This window comes from Oratosquilla oratoria, chromosome 44 (genome assembly GCF_046742065.1).
Source record: "Oratosquilla oratoria isolate Oo_2021 chromosome 44, ASM4674206v1, whole genome shotgun sequence".
NCBI lineage: Eukaryota > Metazoa > Arthropoda > Malacostraca > Stomatopoda > Squillidae > Oratosquilla > Oratosquilla oratoria.
In genome coordinates, this window is record NC_134820.1 from 32,696,387 (window position 1) to 32,717,937 (window position 21,551).

Consider the following 21,551-nt stretch of genomic DNA (forward strand, 5'->3'; position numbering starts at 1 on the left):
TGAAAAGATAAAAACAACAAAAGGTTTAGTTAAGATCTCCTTAAGGTCTTCTTAACACTACCAAATAATAATAATAATAATAATAATAATAATAATAATAATAATATTAATAAAGTTGAAACGGCCGAATGATAAAAGGTCTCATTAAGGTCTCGTTCAAGTCTTGTTAAGTTTGTTGAGGAATAGCTAAAGGTCTCGTCAAGGTCTTGTTAGAATTGTTGAAGAACAATGAAAGGTCTCATTAAAGTCTTGTTAAGGTATTGTTAACATTGTTGAAGAACAGCTAAAGGTCTCATTAAGGTCTCGTTCAAGTCTTGTTAACATTGTTGAGGAACAGTTAAAGGTCTCATGAAGGTCTTATTAACATTGCTGAAGAACAATTAAAGGTTTTATTAAGGTCTCGTTCAAGTCTTGTTAACATTGTTGAGGAACAGTTAAAGGTCTCATGAAGGTCTTATTAACATTGCTGAAGAACAATTAAAGGTTTTATTAAGGTCTTGTTAACATTGTTGTGGGACAGTTAATGGTCTCGCCAAGGTCTTGTTAAAATTGCTGAAGAACAACTAAAGGTCTCATTAAGGTCTCGTTAAGGTCTTCTTAACATTGTTGAGGGACAACTAAAGGTCTCATCAAGGTCTTATTAACATTGCTGAAGAACAAATAAAAGGTCCCACTAAGGTCTCGTTAAGGTCTCATTAACACTGAATTTCTGTAAAGGTCAAATGTCTGTATCGTAACCAGAAGAAAGTACACATCATTCTTGTATAATCTTGTATAATTACTTTAAGAACTTAGATAACTAAAGTCAAATTCAAATATAATTCCAAGAACTCTTAGGCCAAAAACTCCTCACTAAAACTGCTGCAGATTATATTATATATGATATGATATTATAGTATATATATATATATATATATATATATATATAATATATATATAATATATATATATAATATATATATATATATATATATATATATATATATATATATATATATATATATATATATATATATATATATATAAATAACACTGGTAAAATACAATTCTTAACAACAATCCCAACGGCAAACACTATAAATCAGACACGATTCCTTTTTTTTTTTTTTTTTTTTTTGTGTATTCTCGAAAAAGAATTCATCATTCACATAAATAATTTGTTCTCTTATTTCACATAGTGTCACGTAGCGTTATGCAGCATTCATATATACCTAGAGACTAACCTTTTCTAAAAAAAAAAGTCGATTATTTTGAGTATGCCTATGCATTTATTTATTTATTTGATATATCATTTGTATTATATTTATTTTATCTTTTAATATTTTATTTTATTTCATTTTTATTTATTTATTTATTATTATATATTTTTTTTGCATCCGATCTAGTTATGGACCAAAAGGTCTCCTGTAGGCATGCTCAGCCTTTGTAATCCTTACTAAACCATTCGTCTCCCTTTCTTTAAAGGCTTTAACAAGGGTGATGCAAAAAGGTCATCATATTAAAACAACAGGACAGGACTCGCAGTAATGGTTATAAAATGGACAAATTTAGATTTAAAAAGGAAATAGGCAAGAATTGGTTTACTAATAGAGTGGTCGACGAATGTAATAAACTTAGTAACCATGTAGTAAGCGCTGAAACTATCAGTTGCTTTAAGAAACGATTAGACAACTATATGGATGGGAATGACAGGTGGTGATGGATACGGAGCTGCCTAGTGTAGGCCTTATGGTCTCTTGCAGTCTCCTTCATTCTTATGTTATGTTCTTATGTGCTGAAACTATCAGTTGCTTTAAGAAACGATTAGACAACTATATGGATGGGAATGACAGGTGGGGATGGATACGGAGCTGCCTAGTGTAGGCCTTATGGTCTCTTGCAGTCTCCTTCATTCTTATGTTATGTTCTTATGTATATTCTTCCTTAAATCTCTCTTTACCACCTCAATAGTTCCACCTATTTGGAGCATTAATGTCCATGAGGATGAAAGGCTGTTTATTGCTAACTAAAGGGTATTTATCTTAATGCGCATCCAGATTTTTAAAATCTAACTTTCGAGCAACAATTTATTCTCTAATCTTTGCTAAGTTAAAGGGATCAGTCGATGGAGAACAAGATCCTTTTACCACTACACTAGGCTTTTGTTGTGTATATATATATATATATATATATATATTTATATATATATATGTATATATATATATATATATATATATATATATATATACATGTATATATATGTATAATGTTGCACAACGTATATAGAATTCACCCTGCTTAGTAGACTCAGACGGTTTTATATAATTTTCGTCTTCCCCATTGTGAACTTGAATGCGTTAGTTTGGCAGCAGCCTCATTGTTCTCCCATTGGATAACAGACGTGATTTGTCAGTTTGGCAACACCTGAAAGAGAAACAATTGCCTTCGAGGTTGAAAGGGAAGGAGGGGGAGGACGGACAGAATTACCTGAGGTCAATTACGATTGCACCAAAAATAGAGTATTTAAGCTCTCCATTCGTCTTTGTGTAATCCATTCTGGGAGGAAGCTTTGGCAAGGAGGAGATTTAATAATAGAAATGTTATTATTGGACACACACACACACACACACACACACACACACACACACACACACACACACACACACACACACACACATATATATATATATATATATATATATGTGTGTGTGTGTGTGTGTGTGTGTGTGAGTGTGTGTGTACAACACTGATTGGGTCCCAGTGAACAGATGTACATTTTTATCAACCACAATACACTTTTATTCTAAGTCATCAACATTGAGAGAGACTCGAGGAGGCCAACATGCAGAAAATGAAACGTGGTACGGCCAAGGACTCAAACCGGGGCTAGCACGTGGCAAGTGTTAGTGACTTAACCGATTGCACCATCAAGAGAGATTATATATATATATACACACATATACAAATAACGTACACAACGATAACAATGTACAAGAACTTTAATACGTTTACGTAAGGGGAAAACATACATCTCCCGATCTAATAAAATATACACACAATATTCACAAATATATGGTGCTTACACGTATACCACAACAAGATCCACCCTCTCGTACACATTTTATAAAATGCTGTAATGACTGTTATGCCTATCACTTATTATATATTGTTTATTTGTTGTGTTATCATTTGTTTGTTATTATTTGCTTGCTTTTCATTTATTATTATATATCAATTTATTATTATTTACTATTTACCTGTTTGTTGATTATTTACCTATACCTATGCATTTATGTATTTTATTTATTACATACATTATTATAATTTTATTTATTTTATTCATTCATTTATCATTATGATTTTTTTTCGTATCCGACATATATATGGACCAAAAGGTCTCTTGTCGGCATGCTCCGCCTTTGTAATCTTTAGTAATTTACGTACAATAATCACATCCCAAAGGGTTCGTTTTTTCAATGAAACGAATCTAAAGAACCCTTTGCTTGATCCCACTCGGAGGTTTCATTGTCCAACAGATATTAGAAGTATAATGGGGCACTAATTTAACTGTTGCAGTGTGTTATGAAACAATCAGACTTTGAGTTTTGTTTAAATTGTCTGATAATTAATGTTCGTGGCTGTCTTCCTGTATTGTGATGAGTTTGTCCAACTCTCGCTCTCACCCTCACGTTGTTTGTGTGTGCGTGTGTGTGATTCACCATGGTCTTGGATCACGTGTTGGACTCGTGATCGACAGCTATTTCCCTCCCGGATGAGAGCTCAGAGCTCTTATATGGCCCATCTATGGGTAATGCTGTGACTTAACACGCACACACACACACCTAACTCCCCGTCCACGAGAGTTGGAGTAACGACTCGAAGCATAGCGATACTAGAATAATTTCAGCCCTGGGCAGGATTCGAACCAGGTGCCGCCGGTACCGCCATACTGACAGTCTGGGACTCTACCAACCGCGCCACCGAGTCGTGTGCGCAAATGTGTGCATGTGCGAGCGCGCGCGCGTGTGTGTGTGTGTGTGTGTGTGTGTGTGTGTGTGTGTGTGTGTGTGTGTGTGTGTGTGTGTGTGTGTGTGTGTGTGTGTGTGCGTATGTGAAGATATGAACATTTCTGTTACTCTCTAAAATAAATGATCCGATAGAAAGTAATTTCCAGATGTCATATAGTGACGTCACGTCTCCGAAAAATAGAGCAGCCCAGCAGAAACCGGCTTTAGTGGCAAAGGCTGCTACAAAAATGGCTTTGTGGGTCAATTTTCATTATGTTATTCAGAATCCCTTTCTTTTTACCGGGAGGTTAGTCTTCTGAAGTTATTTCACCACACACATCCGGACGTTGCTCCTGAAACTTCAGATAATAATGGCCACCTGAGTCAGTGACTCAGCCTTTTCTAGATCCATGTGTACTGAATAGTACTTTGCCTCTGTAGCCGTTATTAAAAGAAAGCGAAGACACACAAACATCATAATATGAGGATTATAGCAATGTTCTTGGAGTAATCTTCTCTCTGATACAATTCTTGTTAAATTGGATAGCCGCTGACGTTCTGACGATCTGTGAAGCTGGTCGCTCAAAATTGCGTAAGATCTTTTTTTCCTCATTGTTCAATGTGGAAATATCGGAAACTTCTGTTCCACATTGAACAATGAGGAAAAAAATGTCTTCCGCAATTTTGAGCGTTCAGCTACACACATCGTCAGAACGTCAGCGGCTATTCAATTTAACAAGGATTGTATCAGAGAGAGTTTCCTTGCAGTTAGATAGGTGTGGACCATTAGAAAGACTTCTGTGTCCTCTCGTAACATTTTTATAATTTCACATGTGACCCATGTACGCGGGTGGCTAATGAAAGTATATTACAAGGGAAAAAAGTGTATTAATTCTATGAATTAAAGTACTACAACAAAAACGTTTGTACGCTTCGAAGGCGTGATAACAACTGACGCCACTCTGGGATGGCGAAAAAAAAAAAAAAATCACGACCACATGGAAGTGCAATTAATACAATAATTACAATGAATTAGTATATATAAATTTCATAAGATCTATATACAACAGGGGGAAATCATGTATTTCCCAATCTACTCACTAGTACAATGCATGATAATCGTACAATGTCCTTCACACGCACATACACCAGAACACTCATACAAAAATTCCACGGTTCTCGATGGGAAGGTAATTATTCAAAAGTAACATTCTTCCAGCCTAAAGGGTTTAACATATCATGGATAAAATTTTCGTTAACTTAGTCCAGATGTTCAGAAACTGTATATACCTTCATGATATACAGAGATCCAGTCAGTTGATAAATTTTAATCAGTTGGACCCTCATAGGCTGTCCAAGCTCAAAGGGCCCGTTCAAAAAAAAAAAATAATAATAATAATAAAAAAAAAAAATAATAATAATAATAATAATAATAATAAATAGATAGATAATGATAGTAATAAATAAAAATGAATAAAATATAAAATAAGAATGAAATAAAATAAATAAGTAAATAATCAAGTAAAAAATAATAAAACTAATCAAAATTATCAGATTGATGCACAAAAAAATGAATAAATAGATAAGTAGATAAATATATATATATATATATGAATGAATGAATGAAGTATATATCTAAGTACACATACAAATAAAGAAATAAAACAAATAAATAAAAAATACGAGATAAAACTACCAATTCTCAACATGACCTTTATCTCAGCGAGAGAATTACCTGACAGACTGAGATTAAACATTTTCTGTATAAAACAATTTCACCAAAAATACCTTTGTGATCTCCCTTCCACCTAACAAGTTCTGTAACGATTACTCCATGAAAAACCTTTGTAAGAGGAGAACAAATGAATACTTTATAAGCTCAGAATTAGTTGATTGTCTATGATATATGAGCAAGGAGCACGATGATGAAGCAAATATCGAGATTGATATATACCAAAGGGTTACTTGTTGGTCCAAAAGTAATCTGTGTTTCATGGCATTCCACTTAAAATGAACACAATAAATAACCAAAATGTGGTTATTTGAAATAGAGTGGTTTAAGGTTCAGTGATTTTTGTAACGTAAGTAGTGAGGTAGTGTGAGTACTTCACAAAGGATTGTCAATGTCTTCCTATATTCTAGATGGAATTTTAGTATTTTTCACCTTCTACCATATCTTCGGTACAGTTGATTGGCATTATATGACAAAAAATCCGAGTGAAAAGATAACACAGTGAATATGTATATACTCACACTCACGCACACACACACACACACACACACAAATATATATATACATATTATATATATATATATATATATATATATATATATATATATATATATATATGCGTTCTTGTGTGTATGTGTGTGTGTGCTAATGTGAGATTTTTCTTCAGGCCGAAACTAACTTTCTATTTATGAAATAAGTGAGACTTGGAGTCACTTCTTTGACCCTCATAATATGTATATATATAAAAAAAAAGATCTGAAAACCTCGGGTCCTCAAACTCATTTCCTCTTTCATCGTTCATCCCCTTCGTCCGTCTCTCCATTTCGTTCACTTGCCCTTCTCAAGAATACGACATAACGAAAATTTATAGTAAAAGTAGTACTTAAAAAAAAAAAAAGCTAAGACAAATGGGAAACGTAGGAAATAGAAATAAAGTATAACTTTTTTTTTTTTTTTAGCACATCGTGATAAAATTCTCGGTGCGCCGTGTTCAAAGAGGCAGACTATTGGTGAGGTTCTGTCTTGTGCGTCGTCATGACGAAGTCTTCCTTGGTGGCCGCGCTGAGCTTTATGTCCGATGCGCTTGGCTTCCCGTCCAAGGCTGATGGCGTCCCTCGTCCCACGCCAACTTTCTGTCAACTTTACTGAGGCGAAAACCTACATGGGGCTGCACTCTGTAAGCACACGGCCTCTCGTAAACAAGTGTACATACACATACCCCCGGGACATCTAATCATATGAGTGTCCATACATACTTGTACACACACACACACACACACACACACACACACACACACACACACACACACACACACACATATCTATATATATATATATATATATATATATATATATATATATATATACACGAAGAACCCACAGTCGGAATGAAAGGAAACTTAGAATAAAGTGTAACTTCTATATTTCGGCTAATAGCTATAGCCCTCTTCAGGAAAGTACAGGTTAGAAGAATTTGTTGAGACATAGAAGTTATACTTTCTTCTAAGTTTCATATTATATATATATATATTATATATATATATATATATATATATATATATATATATATATATATATAATGTATGTGTATGTGCTCACTGTTCACCATCCAATCGTTAGGGCAGTTGCCCAGTCGATACGAAGCCTCTCCAATCACTTCTGCCCCGCTAGAATTCCTCAAGAATCACTTCTTGCAAGGCGACTTTCCATTCGCTCGACAGCTTCTTTGATATCATCCATCCAACTTCATTTTCCAGGTCTTCCAATGGTCCCTGGCCCTCGCGGTCTCAACATCAATGTTTTGCGTATGGTGATCACGTGACCTTAATGTCTCAGTTGGGATCTCTCGATGATGTCACGGGTTGAGTCAATTCCAGGTATTTTTCTGATATCTCAGATTTTAATCAAATCCCTTCGAGTGACATTATGGATAAGCCTGAGTACCCTCAGGCTTATGTAATATATATATATATATTATATATACATATACATATATATATATATGTATATATATATATATATATTATATATACATATACATATATATATATATGTATATATATATATATACACACACACACACGTGCACACACAATCTTGTGGCGCAGTGGTTAGAGTTCTCGCCTGCCACTACGGCGCTGCGGGTTGTTGCTCCATCTCTCGTGGGCGGGGAGTTGGGTGTGTGTGTGCGTGTAAGGTCACAGTATTATCCATAGATCGGTCACACGAGCTCTGAGCTCTCATCCGGGAGGTTAATAACTGTCAATCACGAGTTCAACACTTGGTCCAAGACCATGGTGAATCACACAACTGATACACTTGAAGCCCTGCGTTGTCTTAAAAAAAAAAAAAAAAAAAAAAAAAATCTATGCACTGTTTCAGAAGAGAAAAATGTCTTATCATTGACCCTACGAGAAAAGAAAAAGAAGAAAATCATTATACAGATTCTTTCTGTTAAGCCAAATGTATAGATCGACGTAAGGATGTGGGCAATCTCGTCGAAGGAGACTATATTGTAACAGCTTTCCGTCCCATTGCTGGCGTATTAAATGGGCAGCTTAAGGAGTAACTACATTTTCATTTAAACGCTTAATGATTAATAATCAGTAATTAATAATTGATTGTTAAAATAATAATAATAATAATAATAATGATACTGATAATAATAATAATATAATTATTATTAATAATAATTATAATAATAATAATAATAAGAGCAATAGCAATAGTAATGATAATGATAATAACGTTGATGATAATGATGATGATAATTAATTACAATAATAACTACAATGATAATTACAATATTATAATAATGATAATAATAATAATAATAATAATAATAATTAATGATAATAATAACAATAACAACAATAATAACAGATAAATAAACAGATTAATGAGTAAATAAATCGGCCAAAAATCTTACACTGGTGACAGTTACCCTAGGTCGATCTACTTATAACTGAGAGTGTATTTTGAATGAAAATAATCAAGTACTTGTAACATACTTTGGATAAAACATTCATGGCATCCGTAACACGTCAACATCGTACATCCTTTACTTTTAAGTATGTACGTAATTACTTTCGTTTGTGACACGTTAAAATTCTAACATGGAAATTATACAACAGCAATAATGGATGTTCTTATCTAGACAATAAAATGTTCTCATTTCATTTACATATGAAAATCGTGCCCTCTTTTTCAGCAACTACGCCTCTAATGAGAACTCACACGCGCGAACACACACACACACACACACACACACACACACACACACATTTGTTTGTGTGTGTGTGTGTGTGTGTGTATTTGTGTTGACGTTGTATCGTTATTGGTATTTGTATTCTTATTCATGTTATTGTTAGTGTTGATGTTTGTGTTGTTGTTTTAGATGTTGGTATTGTATTGATACTTGTACTGGTATGAGTATTGGCGTTGGTATATGTATTTTCATTAGATCTAATACTGGTATTCGTAGTAGTAGTATCGACCCAGATTCTGATTCCTTTTTATGCATCGGTATTTGCAACCAAACGAGTGTGGTCAAATACACTAGTACAAGACTGTACATAGAGCACAGTATCAAGCACCCGTGCGTATGAGACAGACAGACGAATAAGCGTCCTTGACACAGCTTCGCCACTCGGTTATTGCTGCTGCTCGTTATTTTTCCTTCGTTTTACGAGGATGCCGAATACGCCATTACGAAGATGGCTGTTGCGATACTTGGTTCTGGGTGGCCGCTCAGGATGCCCTCCGGAGACATTAACAAGATCCAGCATCCGGGACGAAGATCCGTGTCTGATCTCCACTTTGTTGCAACGCCGCCTCGGTAAGCCTCCTCACCAACCCCCGCCCGTCGTGAGCGTCTCAGTCTCCGTCGTCTTGTTCTTTGCTTTCGCTCTCCTCCCCCCACCCCTTCCCCGGCCACTGAGCCCACAATAGTCTGATTCGTCTTCTCGTGTAATTTTTCATTCTCTCGTTTTCTTTTCTTTTTTCTTCGTAAGAAAAATGGAATGTTTCTTTTGCTGTTCGTTTCTTATTTTACGACATTAGTGCGTTTTCCAGATGTCGACGGGCGATTTTATTCTGTCGCGGGAAACTCTTCACGAAGTATCATTGCCTTGAGTCGTAAAATACTTTCACTGTATTTTAACACTTTGGTATTCATCCTAATTGCCACCCCCCAGGCAATTTTCTTCAGCTAAAGACGAAAATAATCTCTCCAATAAACCCTTCTTTAGAAGTATGTCTTTACTAATGTCTTTAGCTAATTTTTGGCAATTTCAGTCAGTTAAAGTAGGACCTGACACTAAAAGAGTTGAAGAATTGTTTCTTAGCTCTCGCCAAGTCAGTAGTCGGGCTTGTTCAACAAGACGTTCATCTGTCATTCAGAAAGTAGCACCATGTTTTTATTCTTCATTTATAGCATTTTTTTTTACTACACTTCCCTCTTCTTTTGCAATATAGTGCATTTGAATAGATAAAGAAGAAAGATTTTAAGTCTCGAGAAAGATCTTCCCAAAGTGAAAAATCTATTCATACTCATACATATTCCACTAGCCTCTCAACTCTTTATCTTGCTCTATCGGTCTCCGTTTCTGTCTATTTCTGTCTCTGTCTGCTTCTGTATATATGTGAACCTATCTATATCTGTCTGTCTCCGTCTGTACCTCTGTATATCTGTGATTTGGTCTGTGTCTATCTGACTGTTTGTTTGTTTGGCTGACCATTTATCTGTCTTTGTGTATGTTTCTATATACGTCTGTCTATTTCTGTCTTTATATTTGCATCTCTCTCTGGCTGTTTTTGTCTCTGTCTACCTCTGTCTGTCTGTCTTTGTCTCTGCTTCTCTCTATGCCTACCTCTGTCTCTTTTTCTCTCTTCGACTCTTTTTGTCTCTTTGTCTCTCCTCTGCGGTTTGAGTAGTCATCGTCATCATTTAGGTAATTTTTTTCTAATTTTAATTTTCATACATTCCTTATTAAAACTTCTATTTACCTCTTTATGATTCCAACTCTGATGCAATATTCTCCAGAAGAACAGAAGCGCTGGTTATTCACGACAAAACAAGTACACTTTGATTCCCAGTCTCTCTCTTTCTCTTTACCTTCATCAAACTTTGTCCCTGTCTGTGTTTCTCTTTCTGTATCCCTATGTCTTTTCTCTCTCCATTTCTCTCTCAGTCTCCCCCCCTCTCTCTCTCTCTCTCTCTCTCTCTCTCATTCTATCGCTCTCTCTTTCTCTCTTCTCTGTCTTCCTGTCTCTTCTTACTCTATCTCTCTCTCAGTCTCCCCCGTCTTTCTCTCCCCCTCTCTTTCTCTCTTTCTCTGTGTCTTCCTGTCTCCTTTCTCTCTCTATCTCTCTCTCTGTCTCCCCCGTCTTTCTCCCTTTCTCTCTCTCTCTCTCTCTCTCTCTCTCTCTCTCTTTCTCCTCCTTATTGCATATACATATGTATATAGCTCCTTTCAACTCTGCCGCACCGCTATTGGATGAGGGCGGCTTGTAGACCCGCTCCCCAGTGTAAACGGGTTTCCAACTCTAACAGGATGTTGGAGTGAGGGGCAACTTCTTGCCATCTGATAAATAAATCTCTTCTCGGGTTATATTCCCCTAAAGACTTAACAATTCGTCAGAGAAAGTTTCCGAGTTTGTATGAGATGGATTGAGGTAACACAGTCTCACTTGGAATAGAATCCAATATTCCTTCCGTGGTGTTGAATACTTCTGTGGTCCATTTAGGGCAGATTTCAGATAAAGGACATGAATATGTTATATTCCCCTAAAGACTTAACAATTCGCCAGAGAAAGTTTCCGAGTTTGTATGAGACAGATTGAGGTAACACATTCTCACTTGGAATAGAATCCAATATTCTTTCAGTGGAGTTGAATACTTCTGTGGTCCATTTAGGACAGATTTCAGGTAAAGGACATGAATATAGGAAGTTTCCTTTATAAGGCTACAGAGAGTTGATTATATCATGGCTTGAAACTGTCTCTGCGAAGGATTTCATTTCAAGGGAATAAAAGAAGATTGAGATTGAAATGGTCGGTAGATAGAAGTCGAGACGAAAAAGTGACGATTAAAAAAAAAAACAAAAAAATTAATAAAAAAAAAAAAAAAAAAAAAAAAAAAAAAAAAAAAAAAAAAAAAAATTGTAACTGAGGGAAGATTTCAAAAACCGTGTGAACTTTATAGCTCCCGAAGTTGTGGAGCTGACATCTCCGGAATTGGAAAACGAGGAATTTGGAACAAATTATGGAATGGAAAGAAACATGGAAAGGGCTCGTGAAAGAACGTGAATATGTTAAGTGGGGTCAAATTGCCTTGAGTAGGTGAAATGTCCCGGGGAAAAGGGGACGGGGGTGGCTACTGGTCCTACGCTAAAAAAGGGAATGAATAAATGGTTTCAAAGGAGCTCGGAGAAGTTCTGGATGAGGGTTTGGGTACGAGGGGAGAATTTTGAAGAACATGTACCCATGATAAAAAAAAAAAAAAAAAAATGAGTTGGTGAAATGTCCGGGTGAAGAGGGGTGGGGTGGGACTACTGGTCCTACGCTAAAAAAAGGGGATGAATAAATGGTTTCAAAGGATCTTGGAGAAGTCCTGGATGAAGGTTTGGGTACGAGGGGAGAGTTTTGAAGAACATGTGCCTATGATTATATAAAAAATTAAAAAAAGAAGTGAGTAGATGAAATGTCTGGGGGAAGACGGGAGGGGAGATACTAGTCCTAGACTGAAAAAGGGAATGAATAAATGGTTTCAAAGGAGCCTGGAGAAGTCCTAGATGAAGGTTTTGGTACGAAGGGAGAGTTTTGAGAACATGTGCCTATGATAAAAAACAAAAAAGTGAGTAGGTGAAATATACAGGGGGAAGAGGGGAGGGGGATACTAGTGCTAGGTTAAAAAAGGGGATAAATAAACGGCCTTTCCTGGGTGAGGGTTTGGTGAGGACGGGTAGAGCTTCGAAGGACATGTGTGTATGAAAAAAAAAAAAAAAAAAGAAAATAAAAACCAAAATGGATGGAGGAAACAAACGCATCGAGGCTAATGGAAATCTTGGACAAGAGTTTGGAGAATTCTGAAAGAAAGAAGAAGAGAGATGATGGTAGCGGAAATAGTTTAGGAACAGGAAGGGTCACGAGAAGAAAGATCTTCCAGGGTCCTTCCAGAGTCCTTCCAGGTTCATTCCAGGGTCAGGAAATCCTCTGATCATACTAATTGCCTAATCTGACTACTAAATTAATCTCAGCCCATCAACCCTATCCACATTTTATGGTCTCCAGCAATCTACGTACACAGACGTACACACGCATGCATACACACACACAGACTCTCTCTCTCACACACACACACACACACACACACACACACACACACACACGTAGTTGGTAGAGTGCTGAACTGCCACCATAGTGGCCCGCAGTTCTTGGTTCGAATCCTGCCCAGGGCCGAAATTATTTCGGTACCGCTGCGCTTCGGGTCGTTACTCTGACTCTCGTGGGTGTGTGTGTGTGTGCAAGGTCATAGCATTACCCATAGATCGGACCTACGAGCTCTGAGCTCTCTTCCAGGAGGGAAATAGCTGTCGATCACGAGTCCAACACGTGATCCGAAAGACCAAGTGAATACACACACACACACACACACACACACACACACACACACACACACACACACACACACACACATTCGTTCGGTTAGATAAATTTGTCATTCTTTTTTACACTAATTACGAAATTAAGATAGGTTAGGCTAGGTTAATTTAGTTTAATTTCTATAAGAATAGATTAAGATATATATTTCCAAATATAGACAAATGTTCAAAACACCGTCATGGGGTCGGTGATAATAATCAAACGTGGAATATTGTTTCCATAGCAACGGTAATATCTCGTCTTTGAGGATATTTTTGCCCCTGTAGGTAAAGACGAAAATAAAGATGTAGAGATCAAATCAAGTTCCTCACTCCTTAGTGGACACGGGACTCGAACGCAGGCCCACGTTGTACGAACAGAGACAAATGCTCCACAGTAGGAAATGAAAGGTAATGTTTTGGCTACTGTTTTAGTTGAGATTTGTTGTTGTTGAGGTTTTCCCAACGCCGACCATAGGAAAGGAGGGAAAGTACATCCCCCAAAGAAATCATTGGTTGTGTACTTTTAGTAAACGTTTTTTGAAGGTGTGTGAAAAGTATGTTTGTTTAAGGACTGCAATATTGGAAATTTATCAATGTAAAATCGAATACAGTAACAAAATATATCAATTTTGATTAAAAATTTCTCTTGCTATGCGACTCGAAGTAAAGTATGCAATACGAAATTTAAACAAACTTTGAAAGAAAAAAGTACTATTTTGTCTCAAGTATAAATAAAGTGCCTAAAACTATACAGACAGCGTTTTTTATGTATGATCTGTGTGGGTATATATTTGAAACGTTCTAAAGAAAAACACAGTTTCATTACTTACTTGAAAGTATGCGTGTCATGTGACAACATTTCAACAACAGTTTGTATAACAATTGCTTTCTGGGGGTTAGAGAGGTTCTGATTTTTTACAAAGGATTACAAAGGCGGAGCATGCCGACAGGAAACCTTTTGATCCACAACTAGGTCGGATTCGAAAAAAAAAGATAATGATAAACACACACACACACACACACACACACACACACACACACATATATATATATATATATATATATATATATATATATATATATATATACATATGTGTGTGTATTGCAGACCAAACAGAGAAGGGAAATATATATACATATATATATATATATATATATATATATATATATATATATATATATATATATATATTATCTGTTTGGTCTGCAATACTATCTTTGACCATAGCTTGATAAATTCTTGTTCTTGCGGTTAGGGTGCAAGTGTGTGTGTGTGTGTGTGTGTGTGTGTGTGTGTGTGTGTGTGTGTGTGTGTGTGTGTGTGTGTGTGTGTGTGTGTGTGCGTGTGTGTGTGTGTGTGTGTGATTCACCATGGTCTTGGATCACGTGTTGGACTCGTGATCGACGGCTACTACCCTCACGAAAGAGAGCTCAGAGCTCATATATGACCGATCTATGGGTAATGCAGGAGATAGTTTTTATCTTTGCGCTATATCAATTTGGTAGAAATCGTCGAATGCTTATGTAAAATAGGAAACACGCACTGATTCTCCATTTGTGCAGATGAACTGTGGAATCTGTCCCTATTCTTTTTCTAAGTACATCAACATTCCTCCTGGTGGCGTTAATTGAAAGCTTGCTGGTTTTACATTTGCTTGGTTGTGGGTTCGATCCCCGTACTTCTCCCCGATTCCCAGCATTGATCGTTACCTGCCCCAACAGTCCCCATAGTCCATAGGGCAATGGTAACGAGTTCGGTTGCAGATACGCGTCTCCTGGGGTAAGCTCCTCACCCTTCCTCCGGTCTCCTTAACACCCGGGTCCCTTTCTCCTACTCACTTGTCCTTCTAATCATAAACTTCGTGTGAAAAAAGTACTTCGAAGGCATTACGCCACGTTCCCTCTTAGGCAAGGCAGCTCGAATATTCACGAACTCAACCCTTCGTCGTTGTCGTTTGCATAATCTGTCGCGGAGTCGGCATTGCGATCTTCATAACTTTACGCATCAAACGCTCATAGACCATCACATCAAACTCTCGTGATCTCTTCTGGCAGAGTTTCATAACCACTACCACCAGCCCCCTCCACAGCCTCCTTCCTCAAATAGGCCACATACGCTTTAGCTTTCACGCTTATATCTATGATATTTTGGGCTTCGGTTTGTCACGGAGAACCTTTTCGAGAACCTGACTATTTGGCGCATTTGGCGCATGCGAGACATATGTTGAATTTTGCGAAAATTAAATAATCTCGCCTTGTGCTATATTCGAAGTTAATTTTTGGAGGCGTTTTGAAAAAAGGTAATGGTGAGACAGGCTGACGTTCAATTAAAAAAGGCTCACTTACCCGTGAAAATCTCGAAAAAGGGCAAAATCTTTCGATATGTGGTCAATAGTGATTAGCTTTTTTATTTACTTTATGAAAATTGTGTATATTCTATTAATTTTCAGTGAGCGAATAAATTGATGTATATATATATATATATATATATATATATATATATATATATATATATATATGCAGAAAGATCACTAAAAACAACACGTGATCCACTAAGGACGGAAGAAAACCGTAATTCCCAAGCGCTTTCGTGATGTGAATTACACGAAAGCGCTTGGGAATTACTGTTTTCTTCCGATTTCCTTAGTGGTTACCAGGAAAATATATATATATATACATATATGTATATGCATGTATATATATATTTGTATATGTATATGTACATGCATATGTATATGTAAATATATATGTGTGTATATATATATATATACATGCATACATACAGATACTTATATCATTAAAGACTACCACCTTTAGGATATAACCTTTACCAAATGCATCTTCATAAAACTGGCCTCAAATAACCAGTATTTATAGGCAGAATCTATATTGTCAATAAATACATTACTAAAACCCATTAGCTCTTAAATATCAGCAAGATGTTATCATTTTTATTGATGCTGCCTGGATATTCTCAATAGTGTGGCATAAGATCCTGAGGCTTTGTGCAATTACCCACAGTCGGGTGGTTTGAATATTTCGCGAACATAAAAACTGTCATTTGTTTTCATTTGAATGCAGTTTCCTGACAGCTCCAACGCAGTGAATATACAAAAGGAACAATGTATTTTTTTATTTATTTGAAGATCTCGTATATTTAATGGTTTTGTGTTTACGTGAGATGAATGTATGTATGGAATGGTGTTTCTGAAATTTACTACGTTTTTGTGCAATTCTCTTTACTGTAATCGTCTTCAAATGTATTATATTCAGAATAAGTTTGATGTATAATTTATATTCTTTTATTAGGGAAATAAAAATTATGTTCTGAGATGTAACTATTTTTTTCTTATTGAACATTGTATGCTGTATTTCATGTGATGTATTTGTAACTTTTTTGTATTCATAAAGTAACTAACTACATGGATTATTCACCGAATTTTTGCACAAATAAGTAAATAAGCAATCTCCCTATAATGTGTTTCTATCTTTTAACTGCTTTAGTCTTAATTATCAATGAGGAATTTCCCAGTTTGCCATCAAGGACGTGTCAGTTAGCACTGGGTTCTGCGACTATGTGCGCGAGCTGCTCTTTCTCTCACCTTTCTTACAAAACCTATTCGACATGGGTGACCTTGCGGATATTTCCTCTCTATCGACATAGCTTTTGTAGTCATTAAGATTCTCAAGCGTATCCACCAAGTCAAGGTATCAACTCTCTTAGTTCGGTAAATGTGTTATTAAGCTCTGAAAGTAGTCAGATCCATAGCTAATATGACTGAAACTATGGACGAGAATAACGCATGTTTATTTTCATGATTGGCGATTAATCTCTGTTCAAACAAAAATGCCGATATTTCTTTATATTTCGTTTCTGCTTCCCTTACGACACTATGGCTGCAACTCTTTGTTATTAGTAAATATATACGATGCGATACTTTTTCTTGCTCTACGCATCATGATGCCACAACATAGACCCTTTCGTATATCTTATATATATATATATATATATATATATATTTTTTTTTTTTTTTTTTTTTTTTTTTTTTTTTTTTTTTTCTCTCTCTCGAGAACATTTTTTGTCTCTGGTCCCATACCAACCAGCTTCAGCCTGTTACATTTATCTTTTCTTCTTTACACAAGATTATTGATTTTTTTTTTTTTTTTATTCTCCTCCTTCTCCTTTTTCTCTTCTTCCTCAGCGTCCTCACGGGTGCGTCTTGAAGACGATTCCCTAAAACTTGGAGTATACAGATCGATCACCGACATCCGGGCTTCTGCCAATGTACACACACACACACACACACACACACACACACACACACACACACACACACACACACACACACACACACACACACACACACACACACACACACACACACACACACACACACACGAGCGTCTCCTTCCCAAACCCCCAAACCCTGACACGCTCTTTGCTTCCTTCGTTCCTTTTCAGCCATCACCCCCACACCCCTCCAAGACACATGCCGTCTTCCCTCACACTTCGCTCTCCCTTTCTCTTTTTCTCTCTCCTGTTCTCTCTATTTTTCCGTCTCTCCTTCTCTCTCTCTTTCTCTCTCTCCCTTTCTCTCTCTCTCTCTTTCTTTACACATACACACGCCTCTCTCCTCTCTCTCCTCTCCCTTTCTTTCCTCTCTCTCTCCCTCTCTCTTTACACACACACACACACGCGCGCGCCTCTCTCCTCTTTCTCTCCACACACACACACACGCCTCTCTCCTCTCTCCCCTCTCCCTGTCTTTCCCCCCTCTCTCTCTCTCTCTATCTATCTATCTATACACACACACGCCTCTCTCCTCTCTCCCCTCTCTCTCCTCACCCTTTCTTTCCCCCCGTCTCTCTCTCTCTCTCTCTCTCTCTCTCTCGAAACTCTTTCTTAATTTTCTCTCTTTTTCATTCTCCTCCTTTTCACTACTCTCTGTTACACCCCCCTCTCTCTCTTCTTTCTCTTTCGTCCTTTACGTTTTGTGTCATATCTCTTTAATTTCTACTCTTATTGCATGTAACTAAGAAATTGAGTATATCTTCCTCCATCTCTATTCCTGTGTGTCTGCATCTGCCTAAGTTTGTTTATCTCCTTTCTTCTCGAATTAAAAAAAAAACTTATTTATTTACCAAATTATAACAAATAAGAAGAGTGCTATGTTCTTGAGGTCCGAGCTATGTTTCCTTACGGGTGTTTCTTTTAGGCTTTTCTAAAAGGTAATACGAATACATGAAAAGTGAGTTTTGTGGTTGTTATGTGTGTGTGTATGTATGTGTGTATGTGTGTGTGTGTGTGTGTGTGTGTGTGTGTGTGTGTGTGTGTGTGTGTGTGTGTATTCACCTTGTATTCACCTTGGTCTTTGGATCACGTGTTGGACTCGTGATCGAAAGCTATTTCCCTCCCGGAAGAGAGCTCAGAGCTCGTATGACCGATCTATGGGTAATGCTATGACTTTTCACACACACACACACCCAACTCCCCGCCCACGGGAGTCAGAGTAACGACCCGAAGTACAGCGATACCGAAATGATTTCGGCCCTGTGCATGATTCGAACTGGGTACTGCAACCACCACCGTACTTCCCAGTCCAGCGCTCTACCAACCGCGCCACCGTGTGTATGTATGTGTGTGTGCGTCCGTGTGTGCTGAGTTTTACTGAGTTGTCTGAACTGAATTCAATACGAAGACTGTTGCCTTCAGAGGTGATGACAGGTAGAAGCCGTTGACCACAGAAGACACCATGTTTCCGCATCTCAGAATTTCCTAACTTACTTCGAATGTCCACACTGTCATATTCACAGTCTTGATGGTTGTATTTTACGGAAGAGAGCTATGCTCGTAGTGACCCGCTTTTTTTTTTTTTTTTTGGTGTGTGTGTGTGTGTGTGTGTGTGTGTGTGTGTGTGTGTGTGTGTGTGTGTGTGTGTGAGTGTGTGTGTGTGTGCACTCCCACGTGTGTGTAAACCAACATATGAATACAACCGTAACGGAGCTCATAAAGTTGTCAAAAACATTGAAGCACATTTTCTTCTCAAAGTGTCTGTCATTCTACGCTTTTAAACTTCGGATTTTTTTTTCTGATTTTTTTCTCTCGTGGCCACCTATAACCATTCTACCTGGTTCTCCTCCTCCTTCTACTCCTCCTCCTCCTCCTCTTCTTCTTCTACCTCCTCCTCCTTAACCTCCTCGTCCTCCTCCTCCTCCTTCTCCTCCTCTTCCTCATCTTCCTTCTTCTTTTAATTTCCCTATTCCATTATTTCCCTCTCCTCCTCCTCCTTCATTTCCTTCTCCTCCTCCTCCTCCTTCTCTTTCTTCTCCTCCTCGTCTTCTTTTGTCATTTCCTTTGTCATTTCCCTATTCCTTTATTTCCCTCTCCTTCTCCTCCTCCTCCTACTCCTCCTCCTCATCCTTCTTGTCATTCCCCTATTTCTTTATTTCCCTCTTCGCTTCCTCCTCCTCACCCTCCTCCTCCTCCTTCTTCTTATCATTTCCCTAATCCTTTATTTCCCTTTCCTCTTCCTACTCCTCCTCCTTCTCCTCCTCTTCCTCCTTCTCCTTTTGGTCCTCCTCCTCATTCTGCTGCTCCTCCTCCTCGTGCTCCTCATTCTTCTCCTCCTCCTCCCTATTTTTTCATTTCCTCCTCCACTTCCTCCTCCTTCTTGTCATTTCCCTATTCTTTCACTTCCTCCTCCACTTACTCCTCCCCCTCCTCCTCCTCCTCCTCCTTTTCGTCTTTCTCCTCGCTCTCCTATTTTTCTTCACATATCCTGGCCCAAGGTATTAATATTTCCTTATTTACACAATATCAACTTGAAAACTAAGTTTTGTGTTTTTAATTGATCACTCTAACTTTTCAAAAACTGTTACGAAAGTTTCGATATAAACACAATTATGCGCATTTTTTTTTCTCTTATGAAAGTAATATCGTTAATAAATTCCCACGTGACAATTGGAGACATTAAAAACGTGTATGTTAAAAAGGAGAAAGAGAAGAAAGAAAACAGAAAAGATAAAAAGAAAGAAAGGAAGAAGACAAAAAGAAAAAAGGGAGAAAGGGAATGAAGAAAAAAGAAAAAAAGAGAAAGAAAATAAAGAAAAAAAAGAAAAGAGGAGACAAAGAAAAAAAGAAGAAAGGAAAGAAAGAAAAAAGAAAATATAAAAGAGAAAGGAAGAGAAAAAAAGGGAGAACGGGAATGAAGAAAAAAGAAAAGATACAAGAGAGAAAAGAGGAAGAGAAAAAGAAAAAAGAGAGAAAGGGAAGAAAGAAAAAAGAGAGAAAGGGAAGAAAGAAAAGGTGAAAGAAAGAACAGAAATAAAGGGGAGAAAGGTAAGAAAAAAAGAAAAGATACAAGAGAGAAAAGAGGAAGAGCAAAAGAAAAAAGAGAGAAAGGGAAGAAAAAAAAGATGAAGAAAAGAACAGAAAAAAGGGGAGAAAGGTAAGAAAGAAAAAAGAAAAGATACAAGAGGGAAAGGAAAAAGCGAAGAAAAAGAAAAAAGGGAGAAAGGAAAGAACGAAAAAAGAAAAGAGAGAAAGGAAGGAAGGAAAAAATAAAAATAAAATAATGGTTAACAAAATTATATTTTTGCTGTTGTCGTTTCCTCTGATGTGGAATAATTCTCTTCAGTCTCTCTCTCTCTCTCTCTCTCTCAAAAAAAAAAAAAAAAACACTCCCTCGTTTTTGGGATCAATTCTCTTTCCCTCTTCATCGCTATATCTTGTGCCCTTCTTTTCTTTTTGGATGAAGATTTGTTTCAATAATGGGTTGAAGTGGCAGGACATAAATACCTTTCAGTCCATAATAAGTACAGATGCTGAGAGAAAGACAGAGAAAGAAGAACCGAAACGCGCAAATAAATAAATAAATAAATAAATAAATAAATGAATAAATAAATAAAAATAAAAATAAATAAAAATAAATAAAAAAGCTTATTGACAGACATTACGTTATTTTGATTAAACGTTTATCCAATTGATTTTTTAAACCCCGAACATCGGAAAGAAGTTTATTCCATTCATTAACTACACAGTTAAGGAAACTGTTTCATCTAATTCTTTGTTTATCCTCGCCTCTACTTACTCCTACTCCACGCACTCTACCATATCCTACTCCTCCAGGTACTCCGCCATCGTCAAGACTCTCCGGGTTCGTTTCTTAACAAAAAGAAAAAAAAAAA

The 21,551-nt window shown here is 36.9% G+C and overlaps 1 protein-coding gene across 1 annotated transcript in view; it reads right to left on the bottom strand.

Moving 5' to 3' along the window:
* Nucleotides 1–21,551, bottom strand: part of LOC143022388 (zwei Ig domain protein zig-8-like) — a 216,551-nt gene that overhangs the window by 50,709 nt on the left and 144,291 nt on the right. The window lies entirely within an intron of this gene.